At 38.0% G+C, this 22,164-nt stretch overlaps 1 pseudogene; it reads left to right on the top strand.

Moving 5' to 3' along the window:
• LOC108703128 overlaps positions 1-22,164 on the top strand; it is a 533,218-nt pseudogene that overhangs the window by 47,511 nt on the left and 463,543 nt on the right.

The raw sequence follows: 22,164 nt of genomic DNA on the forward strand, positions 1-22,164 counted from the left end.
AATGTAACAGCCTCTAGATGCCTCCTATAGCCTTTGATGAGTGTCTGGATTCTGGATGGCAGTATTTTTGACCATTCGTCCATACAAAATCTCTCCAGTTCAGTTAAATTTGATGGCTGCCGAGCATGGACAGCCTGCTTCAAATCATCCCAAAGATTTTCAATGATATTCAAGTCGTGGCACTGTGACGGCCATTCCAGAATATTTTACTTCTCCCTCTGTATAAATGCCTTTGTAGATTTCAAAGTGTGTTTAGGGTCATTGTCTTGTTGGAATATCCAACCCCTGCGTAACTTCAACTTTGTGACTGATGCTTGAACATTATCCTGAAAAATTTGTTGATATTGGGTTAACTTCATCCGACCATCGACTTTAACAAGGGCCCCAATACCTGAACTAACCACACAGCCCCACAGCATGATGGAACCTCCACCAAATTTGACAGTAGGTAGCAGGTGTTTTTCTTGGAATGCGTTGTTCTTCTTCCTCCATGCCTCATGTCTCATCAGTCCAAAGCACTTTGGTCCAAAATGACTGTGTCTTGTCTAAATGAGCTTTTGCAAGCGACTATTTGTGGTGTGAGTGCAGAAAGGGCTTCTTTCTCATTACCCTGCCATACAGATATACTTTGTGCAAATTGCGCTGAATTGTAGAACGATGTACAGATACACCATCTGCAGCAAGATGCAGGTGTTTGGAGGTGATCTTTGGCTTGTCTGTAACCATTCTCACAATCCTCCGCATATGCCACTCCTGTATTTTACTTGGCCTTCCAGACCTGGGTTTTACAGCAACTGTGCCTGTGGCCTTCCATTTCCTGATTCTAATTCTTACAGATGAAACTGACAGTTTAAACCTCTGAGATAGCTTTTTGTAGCCTTCCCCTAAACCAATATACCGAACAATCTTTGTTTTCAGATCTTTTGAGAGTTGCTTTAAGGATCCCATTCTGTCAAGAGTCAAAAAAGAAGCACAACTTGCAATTGGCCACCTTAAGTACCTTTTCTCATGATTGGACACACCTGCCTATGAAGTTCAAGGCTTTACAAGCTTATCCAACCAATTTGGTGTTGACAGTAATCAGTATTGAGCAGTTACAGGATTTCAAATTAGCAAAATTACAAGGGTACCCACATTTTTCCACAGCCAGTTTTTCACATTTGATTTAATTTCATATAACTGAATACTGCTTCACTAAAAATCTTTGTTCAGAAAACACCCCAGTACTCAGATGTTCCTGGGAAATGAAAGACTTACCACTGTTATCTTTTTTGTTGAAAGTGGAGTAAATTATTAACTTTTTCATATGACTGTATATATCCTTTTTTTTGAAGAGTAGATTTATGTCAGCATCACTAAGAATACATTTTTATTTAATAAACAAACTTAACCCATGCATGGATGGGGTCTGGCTGGCTGCCACCTACATGGTCTTCTCACTCTTATTGCTGAAGGGTCACGTATTGTGCACCTGGGCCCGTGACTTTGTGAATCTGCTAATTTTTCAATGTAAACAGTTGCAATACTTTTTGCCTGTGCTTTTTATTTCAAGGATACTCAACTCTGTACAAATGGTCGCTTTTCAGCACCTGCCGTTTTATTCTGGCCATTCCTAGCTAAATGCTTAACAAACAGAAGGTCATTTTTCATTGCTCAGAAATGACTGTCCATTATTATTTCCAAACTATCCTATAAGAATGATCACTTTGCCCTCAAAATAGGTTATATGTAATTCTTATTCACAAAGAGCCACTTTATCTGATTTCTGTGTTGTGAAATATGAGTGACTTATGACTGTCTCTGTGCTCATATCTTTCTGGAGCTCAGTACTAGTCATCGTTGAAGAGACGCAGAGGGAGTTAGGACAAGAACAGGAATATTAAAATACCGTTCTCATTCCCTCTTTTGGGATTTTGCAGTTTGCAAATTTAATTTTTCTCCTGATTTGACTTTGGTTTAATGTTTAGGCATGCTTCAGCAAGTCCACGATACTCTTTCTGCTTAGGTTTTCAGTTTGTATTAAGCCATCCATTTACAAGACAGGGCATGATCCCTGTGTGGCACAATGAAGCTGATAATTGTCATTCCTTGTACTGGGGATTTATTTTAAAGATGAGAACATAACTGAGCTGATGCTGCTTCAGGAGATCTGAATCAGCCAACCAGATTTTTGTGTTCGTTCGATGTGGGGACTTTTGCAGCAAAGTCAATAGTAAACTGAAAGCTGTTTAAGGGCAGAGACACATGCTCAGATTCGGAGAGATTAGTCATCCGGCGACTAATCTCCCTGAACTGCCTCCTGCTGGCTAGAATGAAAATCGCTGGCGGGATGGCAATCGTTGTACTTTATTTTCCGAATTCGTCCAAAGTTGCCTAACGAGGAAACTTCAGACGACTTCGGAAAACGAATCGTGCCAGCGATTTACATTGCAGCCGACGGGAGGCAGTTTAGGGAGATTAGTCTCCCCGAAGAAGAGCCATACATACTACAATTACAATCTTTCCCACAACCATTAGTCGTACCAAAGATCTTTTGTCCACACTACTAACATTAAGGGGATTATTTACTAAACTCCGAATGCAAAAATCATGAAAATGTTCAGAAGTTATGAAACCCCCAGGATGGAAAAGTCAGAATCTGAAAATCCGGCATCTCAGACCTGTCAAGGTTGCATATACTGTAAGTCAATGGGAGAAGTGCAAATGATTTTTCGTGCAATACCCTGAAGTTTTCAGAGTTTTCGGGTGAAAATTCCAAAAAAATCGTGAAAATCTGATTTTTTACCGGAAAGCAAATTTTTGGGAAAATGTTATAATAAATTAGAATAAAAAACAGAGTGGATTTGATTGGAATTTGTATCAGAAAATACTGCGATTTTGATAAATAACCCCCTAGGAGCTGAATCGTCTGCTATGCAGGTAAAAACAAAAATAATTATTTAGCTCTAACTGATGATTCACCATTAACGTTACGATGTTCGGGAACCTTCAAAGGTGTCCGAACAAAATTTTCAGTCCTGCCCGATCGACTAGACATTATTTTACATATATTGGTTGCCTTGTCTCCCACCATACACGCACCAATTATTGTATGAAAGATCTTTCTTTCATTTGAATAATTTTGGTGGGTCTATAGCCACCTTTAGAATCCCAGTCATTCTCATTTGTTGAAGATGCTTCCTTCCAGCCACATGTCTGATTGTGCTTATTTACTAGGCATGCTGGTAAAGATTAACAGTAATTCAATTAAACTAAACAGTGCATCAGTGATAATCAGTATCCAAGGACTACTAGGCCAAGGTCATGTTTGACTTTTTGTAATGGGATTTTAATACATCAAAAGTCATGTTGGCAGCTGATAAAGAAGGTTTTGGCTGGATAGCCTGGGAGAATTTTGCAAAATAGGCATGGAAGAAACTAATGAGGCATTAACACTATTTCTAATTGGTATTTCTTGGTGAAGTTTTATTCAATTTTAATTATGTTTCAATTTTTAATATGTTTTCATAAACATATAACCTCCTTGTGAAATCGCAGCTACTCTTCTGTAGTTTTAGTGATCTCAAGGACCATAAATAGCTTTAATTTGTACCCTAATGAAGCTTCAGGCTGGGGGTCTCTTTTACACTGCTTTAAGACCACTCCAAAGCTATGGCAGCCCCAAAGCTTTGGGGACCGTTGGTTAATAAAACAACCAATAAAGTGTTCCTGACCTTGTTCATGCCTCTTCATTGGCTGCAGAGCAGTTTGTTAAATTGAGCCACTAAACTGAAACTGCCCTTATTGAGCCTTAATTAACCGTAGGCAGTCACAATGTCTTCTGGAACGCTGCAGGAATAATGTCCATCTCCAGCTAAGCAGGCTTATTTCAATGGTAATTCTGCTTCAGTTAAATTAGCAGAGAAGCCAGCATACATGTGCCATTTTATAGATGTCCATGATGCTCTCCTCTCTAAATTTTGAAGCATTAATAAATCAAATGATAAACTGAAAAAATACATTTAAAATCTCTTTTTCTGATTAAAACTGGATCAGTGGGGGCAGCCATATTTTGAAGTTCCAAGTTTCAACTCTGTAGCTCTTCAATGCCATTGCTCAGATAGACTTATAAATGGGAATTTAGTTGGACAACTGAATCTAAAAGCAATATCCATACAAGGGCAGATAAGCTGCTGAATAGGTCTAAAGGACCCAAATCTGCAGCATATCTCCCATGTATGGGGCCCTCCGTCAGGCCTTCCTGATCGATATCTGGCCAAAAATCACATGACTTTTCACATCCCCTTCATTGTAATATGATAGTTTGGCCCTAGGGCCAAATCATCGCATTACTACGGTATCGCTACCCAAAGTTGACCTGTCGGTTAGCGAATACACACAGGCACCCCTGGGAAATCTCCCTGTTAGAAGAGGACTGGTACCCCCTTTAATTCATTGGTACAATATAAACAAACCTGGCACAGGGATACAGTTCAACATTGGGAAAACCCCAGGGATTTATTTTGTCAACTCGGTACACAAACGCAATGTTTTGGAGACGTGAGCCAGGTTGGTTTATTTTATAGCATTTTATAGCAGTATACAAATTTCAACAATTTTTTTTCACCCCAACATGAGCAAACTAAATAGAAGTTATGCAGAAAACACATTCTGCCTATTCTATTAATTCAGACATCTTTTTTTCAGTTGTAAAGCAGTAACAGAACATTGTTATAGTTTCACATTTAAGTCTTCCCTCATAACTATCTGATTGAAACTTTATAAAAAAAACTGGTAATTTGGGAACATGGATAAGCTTAAAGTTCTGCCCAAATGCCCTTTTCCCTGATCTCATTTTATACAAGGTGTTAATGCCCCTTTAGCCTTGTAATGGGGGTTTCTTTGCAGTTGGGCGGGGGAGCCTTTCCAAATCCTATGTAATTTTGCCTCTAATACAATGAAATGCATAGGATTTTATGGTGCATCTCCATGGACTGTTACAAATGCTGAGAATAGCCTCACGTACTTTAATGCAATTCAGCTACACTGCGGAGTTGGATTTTAGGGAAATATCCTGGATATAATCCAGTCCTCTTATTTTCCTGAAGGAGAATAGCTTCAGCATATTTACCGTATATACTCGAGTATAAGCCGATCCGAGTATAAGCCGAGGTACCTAATTTTAACTACGAAAACTGGGAAAACTTATTGACTCTAGTATAAGCCTAGACACAACTACAGCCCTGTCTCCCAGCAGCGCACCTTCCGCCAAAGAGACTCCCCCAGCGATCGACCGGACTTCTTTGCAAAGTTGATGGTGACAGAGAATTGTGCAGAGAGTGCTGTGTGTCATAAAACCATCACTGATCTTTCGTATAACCAACAGATGGCACTGTGTGATATTGCCATCACTGTTAATCCTTTATTCAACCAACAGATGGCGCTGTGTGATATTGCAGTTACTGTTATTCTTTGATATAACCAACAGATGGCGCTGTGTGATATTGCAGTCACTGTTATTCTTTGATATAACCAACAGATGGCGCTGTGTGATATTGCAGTTACTGTTATTCTTTGATACAACCAACAGATGGCGCTGTGTGATATTGCAGTCACTGTTATTCTTTGATATAACCAACAGATGGCGCTGTGTGATATTGCAGTCACTGTTATTCTTTGATACAACCAACAGATGGCGCTGTGTGATATTGCAGTCACTGTTATTCTTTGATATAACCAACAGATGGCGCTGTGTGATATTGCAGTCACTGTTATTCTTTGATATAACCAACAGAGGGCGCACTGTTATTCTTTCATAAAACCAACAGAGGGCATTGTGGGATATTGCAGTCTCTCCCCAAGTGAACTGTTGGTATAGGAATGATTAAAAGTGACTGCAATCTCGGCTACTGCCCGCTGACCCGAGTATAAGCCGAGGTAGACTTTTTCAGCACATTTTGGATGCGGAAAAAGTCGGCTTATACTCGAGTATATACGGTACTTATAATTGTTATTGTGTGAATGTGCTTTTGTTACATAATCCTCCTTCCCCTCTACCAAAGCTCTCCTGCCAGCCTAAAGGTGGCCATACACTGAGATATCCGCTCGTTTGGTGATGTTGCCGAATGAGCGGATCTTTCCCCGATATGCCCACCTTGAGGTGGGCGATATTGGGCTGATCTGATAGTGGGCCCTAAGGCCCAATGATCAGATCATAATGAAAGGTATACAGTCGGTCAGATCCCGGGACAGCATCAACAAACAGATGCGGTCCGTGATCCGACAGGATTTTTACCCCTACTCGCTCGACATCTGCCTGAATCTCGGCCAAATAATGATCGGGGAAGCCCGTTGGAGGGCCACATACACGGCCCAATAAGCTGCTGATTCGGCCTGTCAGCAGCTTTAAAACACACACACACACATGCACTGAATTTTTATTCCAGGGGAATAAACTATTAGAAATAGCATGAAAAAGGCTTGTTGTGCTCATTGTCTTTGACAGACCTTGTTTATCATTATTGTGATCAAATGCTATGCATACCTAACAAATGCACAAAAAACATACAATGACCAAAGAGCGTACATGTTTTTAGGATATAATTATCTCCAATGAGCATATTTATTCTCCCTCTATAGACACTGGATTTAGGCAGCCTTTCTGGATTAATGCTCCGTGCCTCTGTTTTCAGTGCACTAAGCTGCTGAAGCGAAATGGACGTGGCTCATGGAAATGCATTCAGTTTCATGGGAAAGTTAAGCCTGTATAAATTCTCTGTTCTGGTCATTGGTCACCCTTTTGGGGACTGACGACATTTCATCTGATATTAAGCTCCAGTTTATTTCCCCAACTGACATATTTCCTTTTGTGAAGCAACAGACCTTTTGAAAAAGGCATCAAATAAATCTGTGTGACTTCAAGGTAAATGGGATTAATGGCTTTGCTGCCTTGGCACGCATTCCTTGGACATGATCACTGGCATTAAGTCTGTGTATGTTTGTCTACACACTATTCTTGCTCCATATACAGAATGTCACCCCAAAAATGAAAAAAATATGAAGTTAAGATGCTAATACAGGTATGGGATCCGTTATCTGGAAACCCTTTTGGGCTTATTTAATGTTTAAATTATTTTTAGACTTAAACATGAAGATCTAAATTACGAAAAGACCCCTTATCCGGAAAGCCCCAGGTCCTGAGCATTCTGGATAACAGATCCTATACCTGTAGTATAGAGTTGAAGATAATGAAGAGAGGGGAGCTCCCCCTAAATTGTTATCACTTGGTCATACTCTGTGACTGTCAATAAATGGGTTAAAGGAGAACTAAAGCTTAATATTGACGTACCGTAGAAATGTTGTGCATTGTGTTCTGGGCTTCTGCACCAGTCCTAGGCAGCCCTTTAGTAAGAAAGATCTGTGCCTCTGAACATGCCCCATGTTATTGTTCCAAAGTAAATTTTCTGGGCTCCTATCAGTTACCTGATTTTAGGGACCAAATCACAATATACTGTATAAATAAAGTAAATAAAAACAATAATCGCCATTGTAGCATCACCTTCTATTACATGCAAACCTAATTTTCTGTTGGATTTGTAATGACCCCTAAGTTTAGCTTCTCAACAGCTGCCCAGAGCACACTGAGCATGTGCAGTGTCACTGACTCTCCTAACAAAATCCAAGATGGTGAGCTCCTGTGCATTACTTGATGGCCTGGATGATTACTGCTATAGAGATGCTGAATCTTTTGGACTGGTGCAATAGGTTCAGCACATACATGTCAGCATTTCTACCCATATTTACTTTTAGTTTTTTATACTAAGATCTCTGAGCTTTTGAGGCACCTAAAAGAACGATCATATTTTGTTTATAAAGGATAAACTGTACTAATGTGTGTTTAATTAGAAATCTTTCAGCATGGTGCAATTGGGAGCGATGTTAAGGTATTTTGATGCTACGTATTGTTTTGTAATGGTTTGGTCTATATGACTGAAGGTTCATGCTAAAGCATTGAGGACAACACTAAGGGGTTGATTCATTAAGGGTCAAATAGCGAGGGTTAATTAACCCTCGATATTCGACTAGGAATTGAAATCCTTCGACTTCGAATATCGAAGTCGAAGGATTTAGCGCAAATACTGCGATCGTACGATCGAAGGATTATTCCTTCGATCGAACAATTAAATCAAAGGATTTTAATCCAACGATCGAAGGAATATCCTTCGATCAAAAAAACTTAGGAAAGCATTTGACTTCGGTAGCTTTCAGCTACCGAACTAGGGGGTCGAAGTTTTTTTTAAAGAGACAGTACTTCGACTATCGAATGGTCGAATAGTCGAACGATTTTTAGTTCGAATCCTTCTATTCTAAGTCGTAGTCGAAGGTCGAAGTAGCCCAAAAAATACTTCGAAATTCGAAGTTTTTTTACTTCGAATCCTTCACTCGAAGTTAGTGAATCGGCCCCTATGTAAATAAAAGATATTAATGTGTTTTTTTTTTATCTCTGTTGATTTTTTTCGGGTATCGGAGGCCTGTGTTGGTCATCTCTGTTTATTCTGGATATTGTCAGAGAGGGTTAAGAAGGATGAATTTGCCCTCTGCTTCCCCTATAGATCAGTATTTGTATTCACTTTGCATGTTTGATATATACAAACTTTGTATTGTACAAAGCTGCTGACCGGAGGAGTATATTGGGGCTTTAGAAATCTGTGTTTATTAATAATGAGAATAATGACGAGAATAATAATAAGCATTAACCCAACAAATTAATTGGCAAAGCAAGGGAAGTAGGAGACCGAATTGATATTACTGAACTAATGTTCCAAAGCATTCTTCTTGGAATTAAAGGAATTATTTCTAAGAACAGGAGAAGAATGGAAAAGGTGTGCACACCCACGTGATATAAAAGTGGTCTATCCGATCAGTTAGTTTCCTGTATCTGGCTGTCCTGTGGAAGCAATGTAACCAGCTTTCATTAATAAATATATTTCTACTTCCTTTTCAATGGTGCCGAAGAAAAATATGCAAATCTTCTGCTAATTAGGTTTAAAAATTCCATTTCATGGGATAATCAGACTTCAAAAAACTCAATTTTATTTTTATCAGATTTTAACAAGGATATTAAGTCCATTTCGCTGGGAAGAGGGAGAAACGGCGAAAGTAACACAAAATGTATTCAAGCTTAGCCCTGGGAGATAATTAAATAAAATTAATTTGGCAAAGGGTAGTCTGTAAATGGAAGCGCTCCAGCCTGAGCAGCCCCATTACAGAAAGAAACAAAAGCGTGTTCATTATTTTACAAACAGATACACGGCTTATTGTTCAGAGGGCAGTGAAGAGAAGCTTTTCAGCAGCAGCCAAGCTCATGAGTATACTGTCAGAGAGGAGGCCACGAAGGCCAGGAAAATATCTCAAATACACTCGTCTCTGGCGTACCAGAACACATAGAGCAGGAGATGCTCCGTAAGAATGGCAGACATGTCAAAACGTCACTGTTCCCTGCCAAGGAATCCTGCCCGTTATGATTTGATGTACACAATATACACAGTATTAGGGCATTGGTTAAAGGTATACTATACTTACATGTTTTGGGATATAATGTCAGTTATTAAGGTGTTTTAAACAAAATAAGTTTATTTGTTATCACCATATGCAATGGACGACACTGCTCATTATGAGCAATTCCTTAAAGGAGAAGGAAAGCTACCGAAGCAGTTTATTGCCAATAGATTAGCTACAATAGTGCAAGCTAGAACACTATATTTATTCTGCATAATTCTTTACCATACCTCAATAAACAGCTCTAAAAACTCCCTCTTTTAGTTTAGGATAGCAGCTGCCATATTAGCTTGGTGTGACATCACTTCCTGCCTGAGTCTCTCCCTGCTCACTCATAGCTCTGGGCTCAGATTACAGCAGGGAGGGGAGGGGGAGAGGAGCAAACTGAGCATGCTCAAGCCCAAGCCCTAGACGTTTAAGCTGAAAACAGGAAGTCTGATACAGAAGCCCATGTGTACACAAAAGGAAAGAAATGCAGTGTTTCTTTTGACAGAGGACTCAGATCAGCATTACTTTGAGGGTTTACTGGTGTATTTATATAGACTTTCCTTCTCCTTTCAGGAAATATAATTTTAAGCAACCAATATAAAAAAATAAAATATATTGAAAAAACCTTCATGTGTACATGTGGGTATACTCTACTGTTTTCATGTGATCATGAAACTGACATACTTGCTGCTTAGTAATCAGCTATGGGGAATGAGGATTTTATAGTTATTTAGTATTTAAAGGAGAAGGGAATTCTGGCCATATAAAAAGTATCACACAACTGCTTAGCCAGCTTCCTAATGCTTTGTCCTAGGGCTGTAATCCCTTCCACCCGGACTTGCTATACATAATTTTACTCTAATTCTTGCTCTTCTGTAGTCATACTTGATACATGCTCTGAATGGCCAGTACAAAGTTCTTTGGCTGCACTTGTGTATATCGTGTACTCTTCACCAGTGACCCCCCAGACTGCCCATGTTCCAGCTGATGGGGGGGGGAGTAACTGCTAAAAAGGCCCTTTCCTTGTCCTTTAAAAGAAAGGTGTAAACACTTTTGTAATGGGTAGTTAACCTTTAAAGGGTTTGTTCACCCTCCAAACACGTGTTTCAGTTCTGTTGTGCATATTGTTTACCATAAACAATTTTTTAAATTGCTTTCCATGTTTTATGGTTTGTTGATTTCCTAAAATTGAAGTTTAAAGGGGTTGTTCACCTTCCAAACACTATTTTTCGGATCAGTTTTTTCAACTTTTTTCAATTACTTTCCATTATTTATTTTTTGCTGTTTTTTCCTAAATATAAGTTTAAAGTTGAATTTTCCTGCCTGTGGTGTTTGAGTCTGGCGGCTCAGTAATTCAGGTGCAGACTCTAAACCCGAGGTGCCCAAAAGGTAGATCTACCAGTAGACCTATAGGGGTATATTTATCAAAGAGTGAAGTTAATAGTGAAGTTCCGCCACTAGAGTGAAATTCCGCCACTCCCCATTCATTTCTATGGGATTTTTATAGGCGTATTTATCAAAGGGTGAACTTTCACTTTCACCCATTGATAAATACGCCTTTCAAAATCCCATAGAAATGAATTGAGAGCTGCGGAATTCCACTCTAGTGGCGGAACTTCACTCTTTGATTGGTGATACGACTAAATGTATCAATTTAGAACAGTTCACAGGGACGGCGACCCACTTCCTCCTGGAGCTGCTTTATAAGGTGAAAAAAAGACACTTTAATACACTTCAATATTAGAAAAATGGTGACACATAGAAAATAAATAAACTTTCCTCGTGAGACAACTTCGGGCGACTTTGGAAAACAAAGCGCCGAGAGTGCCATCCCACAGGCGATTTCTCATTGTCACCCGAAACTCCAGGGGGCCGATTCACTAAGGGTCGAATTTCGAAGTTAAAAATACTTCGAAATTCGACCCTCGGATTGAAATCCTTCGACTTCGAATATCGAAGTCGAAGGATTTAGCGCTAATCCTGCGATCGATCGATCGAAGGGTTTTCCGTTCGATCGAACGATTAAATCCTTCGAATCGAACGATTCGAAGGATTTTAATCCAACGATCGAAGGAAACTCCTTCGATCAAAAAATCACAGGCAAGCCTATGGGGACCTTCCCCATAGGCTAACATTGACTTCGGTAGCTTTTAGCTGCCGAAGTAGGGGGTCGAAGTTTTTTTTAAAGGGGAAGTACTTCGACTATCGAATGGTCGAATAGTCGAACGATTTTTCGTTCGATTCGTTCGATTTCATTCGAATTCTAACGAATTTAACCAATTCGATGGTCGAAGTACCCAAAAAATACTTCGAAATTCGAAGTATTTTTCATTCGAATCCTTCACTCGAGCTTAGTGAATCAGCCCCCAGGTGTGACCTTACCCATAGGGGTAAATTTATCAAAGAGTGAAGTTCCGCCACTAGAGTGAAATTCCGCAGCTCTCAATTCATTTCTATGGGATTTTGAAAGGCGTATTTATCAATGGGTGAAAGTGAAAGTTCACCCTTTGATAAATACGCCTATAAAAATCCCATAGAAATGAATGGAGAGTGGTGGAATTTCATTCTAGTGGTGGAACTTCACTATTAACTTCACTCTTTGATAAATATACCCCTTAGACTTCAGCTGATTATTTATGGCAGATTTATCGAAATACCCCCAAAAAATAAACAAACGTGTAACCCTTTTTGCTTGATTGCTAACTTATTTAAGAAAACTACCCACAAAATATTCCTATGCAGGTTTTTCCACAGGACAAGTCACATGCCAGTGAGAATGTCATTGTCCCATTCATTTTTAACGAGGCTAAATATTTCAAATGCTTTATTAAACTTGGAAAATAAATAAAGTTATAGGAGAATACTCCCAATTGCTTCTATACAGCCTCGCCAGCTTTTAATTGCCGTTTTTTCTGGCAATTGTTTTTCAAGTTTTTTTCCCCTTTAATAAATACTGACTATTCAAGGTTTCAGAACATACTTGCACATTTTATGCATCTGCGGTTTTTCTCTGCATTTTTCTCTAATCGAGGAAAAAAGGGCAACTAAATTTTTTGATAAATCATCCCCTTAGTGATTTATTAGGCAAGAGCAGATTTTTTTTTTAGGAAATGTTTCCATTTTGCAGACTGGTTGCTCTTGAAGGTGATGGATAGAAAATGTAATTAGTGAAGGTGGTACGGAGTGTTTAAGGGGTTATTATTGAGTGGGCAGCCTGCAGGATACTACTCTTATCTTGCAATAATTAAAACATATTCTGCAGGATATTTTCATATTGCATTGCTTTATCAGGGATTGTTCCCTGAACATTGGACTAGATAAAGAAAGGAAAATTGTGTTTCAAAATTTTAGTTTATGAGTATTTTACAGAGACATGGTTTTGTCTCCCCGATAGTCCTTAGTTGCAGTTTCTTATCAGAGCGCAGTGAAAAGGCCAAGCTGGAATATCTGATTAACAAACAGGCTGAAGACAGATGGCGAGTGCTTGTAATTTTCTGGATATTACGTTCCGATTTCTAACAACGTACACCTGGCCCCGGCACGCTGTGAATTGTAAATTAACATAAATGGGGGACTGTTGGAACAGACTTGTAAACATTGATCATCCAGTTTGAAAAGCTTTATAAAGTGACAAAGATAAAAGATAAAAGGGAGATTGCTTTGTGTGTCACTTTCCTCAGGAAATGATGAGAACCCTGGATTTCCAAGGAATGCTTTAAATGCCCTGTCAATATCCTTGCAAAACACAGATGGAGCTTTCTGTTTAACTTCCTGTCTTCGGCTGAGTTCCTAAGATGTGGATTTCACTAATGTTTTTACTTCAAACTGGATTCAGAATAAAACTTCACTGATTCTTGTTTTCTATGAGTTTTTTGCTCTTTTTATTTATTGTCAAACAGGTAGACGTCATCAGTGACCATGCCTATGTTTCTTCATTTATTGGGCAGCAAACCATCCGTTTACTTCTTTTGTACCAATATTAAAATGGCCACATGCTGTATTTTATATATCAAAATTACTGTACCAGCACATAGCTTCAGCAGTCCTATAATAGTCACCATCTAGGTCTTTAAATTTGTCCATAGGAGCTTGTTATCTTGGATCAAGTTCGGCCATTGACAATGCACATGGTCAGTGGGCTTTTGACTGCTGTTGAGAAGTGAAGCTTAGGGGTTACATGAGTTCATTATATAGTCTACTGAATGGTTAAATTAGTTTGATTTATAGGCATTTGCATTATCTGTCAAATTCTCTTTGTTAAATTCATATTGTGCCAGATATCTTGATAACCAATTTCACAAGTGAAATAAATTTCTCCCCTTAACCCTATAGCACAGGGGTCCCCAACCATTTTTACCTGTGAGCCACATTAGATGTACAAAGAGTTGGGGAGCAATGAAAGAATAAAAAGTGTTCCTGGGTGGTGCAAAATAAGTGCTCTGATCTTCTGGTTCTTTTTGGCAGTTTGCCTAGTTTTTATGCAAGCAAACTTGCTTCCAAACCAGGAATTCAAAAATAAGCACCTTCTTTGAGGCCACTGGGAGCAACATCCAAGGGGTCTTTAAGCAACGAGCCATTGTTTGGGGATCACTGCTAGTGTAGCACATTATCAACAAAGTGAATAAAACAGCAACCAATAGGGATCTTGTAGTGTTTATTATAATAGAAACGTAAGCATGCATCCTGCCCTGGGCTGGGGAGGATGAAATGCCAAGGAATTTGGTGACTTCACTCTAGAGCTACCTTAAAGATTTGATTAGAAGAATGTTCTATGTTGGGTTTATTGAATGTTTAATGTTGGGTTAATTGAATGAGTTTTTAGTATACTGATCCAGAAAGATCCTTTATCTGGAAACCCTAGGTCCTAGGGTTTCCAGATAGTCGGAAGTCGCCGGAAGTTGCCTCACAAGGAAGCTTTGGGTGACTTTGGAAAACGAAACGCTCATATGCCATGCCACCGGCGATTTTCATTCTAGTCAGCGGGAAGGCAGGGGAAGGTAGTTCGGGGAGATTAGTCACCTCAAAAACAGGTTTTTTTGCCGGGTGACTAATCTCCCTGAATCTGTGTGTCTCTGCACTTACATTTCACTGTCCCACGGTTACAAAAAGTTATGTTATACTGACTTGTTTGAATGGTTACCTTATCTAACTTAATTATTTACATTGGTACAAAATAGTAATACAATAGAACTCTGATATTATGTTTCCCAGGGGATGGTGCCAAAATGGTGTAAATTATGAAAAATTGTAAAATCCAGGAAAAAAAAAATGCCACTTCCCTTTATGGGACTGGGAAAAGTTGCATCAATACCAGGAAACTGGGAAATCCAAGGACATAAAATCAGGGTTCTACTGTATAACAAATTAATTTCTATAATGTATTCAACAAACCGTCACAACTTTTAGCTGTTTGCTTGTAAATTGCATAGTAAAAAAATGTAGTAAATAATTGCATTCGTTTAATAGAATTTGTGTTCTTGTTGTTTTTTTAGAACTCCAAATGATCTTTCCAGGCAAATCATGGCAGTGCCGCAGAGAGAGCTGAAGCTGAAAGAGGAGAACATGACATTTCAAAACAGGTAAATCTTTAAGGGTCAGGGCACACGCATAGATTCGGGGAGATTAGTCACCCGACAACAAATCTTCTCTTCTTCTACTAATCTCCCCGAACTGCTTCCCGTTCCGTTGGCTAGAATGTAAATCGCCGGTGAGATGGCACTCGGATCGCTTTGTTTTCCGAAGTTGTCCAAAGTTGCCTCACGAGTGTGACCTGACCCTAAAGGGAATTTTAACCCAAGAAATACTGTATAATGGCAATTGCAGCATGGGGATCAATAGAGTAATTCAATCATATCAGTTTACGCCAAATCAAATTTACGACCTTTTTTCTATAAACTTTGCTAGACTTAATCCTATTTTTTGTGGTATATGTGTTGTGTAGTTTAAAAAATAAACTTGTGTATTGCCATTTTCCTGACTCAACTCCAGTTGTTCATGGTGGTATTTTGCTGAACTTTTTATGGATTCAGTAATCTTTTAAGAAATAGGCCGAGAAACACACAGTTTGAATGATATTTTCTGCTGTCAAAATTCTCGGCCTATGTTTGAATTCATATTTTTTATTCTCTTTGGCATATGCGTATTTTTTTTTCCTTTCCTCTTCATAAAATGATATTAGCATTATATATTAATATTCATTTATATGAAAATTAAATATGTTCCTGTTAGAGCAAAATAATTATGCTGCTCGGAAGTCCTATATTATATATTATATTGCTGGGAGAAAAATATTAAAAAGCCAACATCTAGCTCCAGGGTTCTCTACCATCAGTTCCTGTTCTTAAAGGAAAAATGACGTTCAGGTTGGAATACTATTTTATTCCATGTTTGAACACTTTATTTACAAGTTATTAGGAATCTGGGTTTCTTCATTGGTACACGGTAACATTAGTCTTCCAGTCTTATGTATATTATTGTAAAAGGTCAAACTCCCTGGGAACAAACCTTTTCAATATATGAGATGAATGTTGTAGTCCCGTAGTTTTACTTGAATTGGACATGAGGCAAGCTTGCTTAAAATCAGCAGCTTCTGATACACTGGATGAGGACATAGAAGTTGTAGCATTGACTGATTTATCATCATCTACAGTTACAGCTGCTGATTATACGCAAGCTTGCCTCACATGTCCAATTCAAGTAAAACTAGGGGACATCTTACAAAGCAAATGGTCAAATACTGAGAAGAAACTCAGTCCTGATCTTCAACCTTACTACAGGATTAGACACGAACTGTCCTATGTAGATGGCTAGGTTGTCCGTGGAGCTCACCGTTTACTGGTACCAGAGACCTTGCGAGAAAAGCTCATATAACCTGCACATGAGAGTCATCAAGGAATTGTACGTACAAAACAAAGACTACAAGAACTATAATGGTGGCCAGCAATGGATGCTGATGTGGTAACTGCCATTCATTCTTGTGTTACTTGTCAGAATCATGACAAAACAGCTATCACACATACACCACCACTTCAGCCAGTACCATTCCCTGATTCAGCATGGGAAAAACTTGCTATTGATATTGTCAGTGCTTTTACAGATGCTCCTATAGATTGTAGATTTGCTATAACCTTGATAGACTATTACAGTAAATGGCCTGAAATTGCATTTGTTTCTCATATAACATCAGCTACAGTAATAACATTTCTGTCTACAGTCTTCAGCAGAGAAGATAATCCAAAGGAGTTAATATCAGACAACGGACCACACCTACATAACTACAGAGCAACATACCATGCAACAACCCAATCATCTCCTGCTGAATTATTTCATGGCAGACAGATGCGCACTAAGTTACATGTTGCAGACATCAAACTTCCACAAAATACTGTGCCTACAAAATCATCTACTGCTGACATTGTGAAACGCCAACAAGCCAAAAGCAAGGCTTATACTGACAGGAAACGTGGTGCAAGAGAAATGTACTTTCAGCCTGGATCTTTAGTCAGAATTAAGAAACCAGGAATACTGAAACAAGGACAATCTAAATTTACTACACCACTTGAAGTGAGACGCCAGCGAGGACCATACACATATGAACTGTCTAATGGACGCATATGGAATGTAAGTCGTCTTGCTCCTGTAAGATATGACTTTGGAGAAGCTCCATTTGATGAAGGACATTTTCCTTTTCCTGTTGCCAACTGCAATAGGCCTGAGGAAAGTGAACCTTTAAGGCATACTGAGAGAATCAGAAAACTACCTGCATGGACCAAGGACTATGTGATGTAAATAATGTATATTATTGCTTTAAAATGCATACTGTTTAATGTTGCTGTTTATTATAGTTGTCCAAATGCTTTCCTACTATAGGGGAATATGTGGTGTTCAAGCATATGGCCTGTATATGTTACTGTGCTCATACTTATACTGTGCATACTTCCTGGTAGCTTAAAAGTGAAAGTGAAAGCTTACTGTTTTGTAATGCCTGCATGACTCTGCTAATTAAGCACTGTTATACTCTACTCATCCTCGGCTACCCAAAACATAACAAATGTTATGGATAAATTACAAAAGATAAAGAAAGAAAAGTTTAGATTTATAGCTATTTTTAAAGTAAAACAGCCAAATGGTTGGAAAATAGCATCATAATACTTAAGATTGTAAGCTCTGTGCATCATTCAATCTTTAAAACTGTATATATTTGTATTTTATTGTAGTCTCCTCTGTCTCTAAATAAAAGTATTTTTAAATCTACTACTTTAATATAAGTAGCACTACATAAATAAAAGTTATACAGGTATGGGATCCCTTATCTGGAAACCTGTTATCCAGAAAACTCCAAATTACGGAAAGACTCCATTTTATCCAAATAATCCAAATTTTTTAAAAATGTTGTTAAAAATGATTTTCTTTTTCTTTGTATTAATAAAACAGTACATTTTACGTGATCCAGACTAAGATGTAATAAATCCTTATTAGATCCGGAACCAGCCTATTGGGTTTATTTAATGTTTACATGAGTTTTTAGTAGACTTCAGTCATGGAGATCGAAATTACTGAAAGACCAGTTATCCGGAAAGCCCCAGATCCAGAGCATTCTGGATAACAGGTCCAATGCCTGTAATCGAAATTGCAGAAAGATCCCTTATCTGGAAATGCCCCCAGGTCCCATGCATTTTGGATAATAGATCCCTTATCTGTACAATACTAATGCCACTTGTGGTGTAGTGAGGTAAGCAAGTGAGGTAAGCATGATTAGAGGAAAATTTAAATTGATTCTACTATCAGAACTTTGGTTTAGCTTACATTAATTTATTTAATAACATCCTATAAAATATTTCTAAGAAGAACCCAGATTTATTCAATGAAGCAATAAAAAAAAAATTCAAGCTGTTTCCAAGACCCACTGACCATGATAACTGAACTAATTAACACTGATTGAAAATGATCTAAGTTGTTTGTCTTATGAGATCTGTTAATGCATCCGGCCATTGGATTGTTTATTTTGCATGGGACTAAGACCTTAAACCCTTGCTGTTGGGCAGAGTAGTGCTCAGCCAGTTAAACGTTTGCTGTTGGGTAAAACATAACAGTCGGCTAAACACTTTAAATATTTTATTTCATTTTTGACATTTCCACTTGCTTTGAGCCCTTGAAACCAGCAGAAACAGGATTTGGCAATGCCAAAAGGTATTGAGAAGTGCACTTTAGTGCTTATAATGAATGATGTTTTACATACTTGAGTCATCTTAAATGCTCGGGAAAAACAATGTGATGAGTATTTGATTATTTTTTATTTAAATGTCAAGTGTGCTTTTCCCTTCATTCAAATCTGTGGCCTTGTTATTGCCTTCATATTTTGTAGTTCATGTAAGGGGAAAAAAACATTTAATGGCTATAGCTAATAAAGGAAATAGTATATTTAATAAAATTAACCTGTAACATGTTGCACTGACTTGTTGTGTTTGTTAAAACAAAGTGTCCGACCACATTGTCCATCTGTCCACCATTTATATGGCCATATATTTAGGTAGTACCAAAGGTCTATAATCTACAGGTATCAGACCTGTTATTCAGAATGGTAGGGACCTGGGATTAATGATATTTTAGTTGGGACCAAGTAGAAGGCACTGGTTTAATTTTTACAGAGAAAAGTAAATACATTTTAAAAATGTGAGTTATTTGTTGAAAATGGAGTCTGAGAGTTGACCCTCCTGTAATTCTGGATAACAGATTTCTGGATAACTGAAAAGAAAAAACAAAAAAAAGCAGAAAAATGTGTCAGAGTTACACAAATTATACATTTATTTAATTCAGTGAGCTTTATTCCCCTGAAACTTCTCGCTTTATTGTGAGATTTATGGACTTGTTAACTTATTTTTAAGACGTGAGCAACAAAGCTCACAATTCCCACAGGCAGCGCATCTCAAAAAAAGCCTGATCAAACCTTTCCAAAATAACTTGCAGGTAGGTATCTGATGTGGTTGCACTTATATCCAGGTCCGGACTGGAATTCACAATAGGCCCTGGTATTCCAAGTACATAGAGGCCCAAGCAGACTCCCACCAGCCCAATAAATAGTAACTGTCTATGGCAATTTACAGCAGCCCCTGGCATTTGCCAGAACTCATAGACTGCCAGTCCGGGCCTGATTATATCAGACATGGAAATGGCTAGAATGCCTTTGTACTCCGCAAGGAACTGCTTGCTTCTTCCTTCCTTGGTTCTTAATCCAGATGTGACTGTAGTTTCACTTTTCAGAATTGGGGTTTATTTCTGGCCGCTCACGACCCTTAAAGGGGGAACTACTGCCGAAATGAAAATTTAATATAAGCTTCCTCATACTAAAGTAAGAAACTTACAAAGTGCAATCAATTAAAAATTCTGCATTGTTTCTGAAATAATCGAGTTTATCTTCACTATTCCTCTCTCAGCATCTGTTTCTCTTCATTCTGTCTTCATGCAGCAGTTGGGTATCAGATGAAAGATCCAATATATCTCATAGGGGGCTTCCTTTCCTAGCAGATGTATTAGAGCTCACTCAAATAACTGATTCCAGTACAAACAAAATCCAACAAAATAACTGCCTTTTGCACAAATCCTGCATGTAGAGAGACACAATGTCTGGTGATTTTAATAGAGTGAGCTCTAATACATCTTCTAGGTAATAGAAGCCCCTCTAAAAGATATATTGGATCATTCATCTGACACCCAACTCCTGTATGAAGACAGAATGAGGAGAAACAGATGCTGAGAGAAGAATAGTGAAGATAAACTTGATTATTTCAGAAACGGTACAGAATTTTTAATTGATTGTATTTAGAAGGTTTCTTATTTCAGTATGCTGAAGCTTATATTGTTTTGGGGGACATACTGTTGATACTGTAGCTACCTGATCCTGCTCCCTTAACTTCTAGAACCAAGAATAGCTTGCCTCGTATTTACTGTATATAATTATATACTTTAGACTAGACAGCAGGCACATTTGTCTTCTGGCTACAGTTTATGGGGGTCATATACTTTATTACACTTTAACAGTTTACTTTACAATTGCCATGGTTAGATTTACCATCAAGACCAAAGATGTTCTTGCTTAGGCAGTAATTCCGATTAAATAACATTTTTCTGTGTCCTTTAAAGAAGTCATTGTATATTTTGTACAGGTATGGGATCCGTTATACGGAAACTTGTTATCAAGAAAGCTCAGAATTATGAGCCATAGACTCCATTTTATCCAAATAATCCAAATTTTTAAAAATAGTTTTCTTTTTCTCTGTAATAATAAAACATTAGCTTGTACTTGATCCCAACTACGATATAATTAATCCTTTTTGGAAGCAAAACCTGCCTATTGGATTTATTTAATGTTTACATGATTTTCTACTACACTTAAGGTATAAGGATACAAATTACAGAAAGATCCCTTACCAGGAAAGCCGAAGGTCCCAACCATTCTGGATAACAGGTCCCATACCTGTATTTGCATCAGCTCTGGTAAAAAAAAAAACTTCGAATTTCGAATGTTTTTTTTGGCTACTTCGACCATCGAATTGGCTACTTCGACCTTCGACTACGACTTCGAATTGAACAATTCGAACTGAAAATCATTCGACTAATCGACCATTCGATAGTCGAAGTACTGTCTCTTTAAAAAAAAACTTCGACCCCTAGTTCGCCTCCTAAAAACTACCCAAGTCAATGTTAGCCTATGGGGAAGGTCCCCATAGGCTTTCTAAGTATGGTCGAAGAAAAATCGTTCGATCAACGGATTAAAATCCTTCAAATCGTACAATTCAAAGGATTTAATCATTTGATCGAACAATTTTTCGTTCGATCGAACTATTTGCAGTAAATCCTTCGACTTCGATATTCGAAATCGAAGGATTTCCATTCGGCAGTTGAATATCGAGGGTTAATTAACCCTCGATATTCCACCATAAGTAAATTTGCCCCTTAATGTATACTGGAAAGCTAATTATAATTACATTATATATTTGGGTATGCATCCCCTTTAATAAAAAATATTCAAAATCCTTTTTATTCCCCCCAGAACACATTCTGCTTTCCCCATGATATTTTAGACTAGAATTTTTGCAGCATATGTTTGTTTGCAAAATATGAATAATGCTGCGAGCACTTTTTTTTTTTTGCTGGCGTATTACTAGCTGCAAATGCAAGCATATATTTTTCTGTCTGCTTCATTAAAGCAAGTTCAAATATATAAATTTCTGTATTTATTGCACTTGGAATTGGAGGTTTAAAGCCTTCGCTTTTGATACATGATGTTTATGGCAGGTGTCTTCAACAATTTTAAAGTCTCATTTGATGCATGTGTGTTTGGGGAGAAAGGAGTCTCTGGATGAAGCAATAAGAGACCCCATTAATTCACACGTGGATGGGCCGCTGTGGGCAAATGTATTATGTCTCTAATTACAAAAAAAAATTATTTTCTTAAGTATCTAACGCTAGCTAATGAGCAGGAGGATATATTTCGAACCACAATTAGATTGCCAAGAATGTGAGTAAAAATTCAAAGGCTGCTTACAGATAAACTGGCTCTGAAACATTGAAATATGATTTAATTTTCTCTTTAATTTCTGTTCAGTGTTGTTTTGTTCGGTTCACTTATGTCTACAGTTA

This window comes from Xenopus laevis, chromosome 9_10S (assembly GCF_017654675.1).
Source record: "Xenopus laevis strain J_2021 chromosome 9_10S, Xenopus_laevis_v10.1, whole genome shotgun sequence".
NCBI lineage: Eukaryota > Metazoa > Chordata > Amphibia > Anura > Pipidae > Xenopus > Xenopus laevis.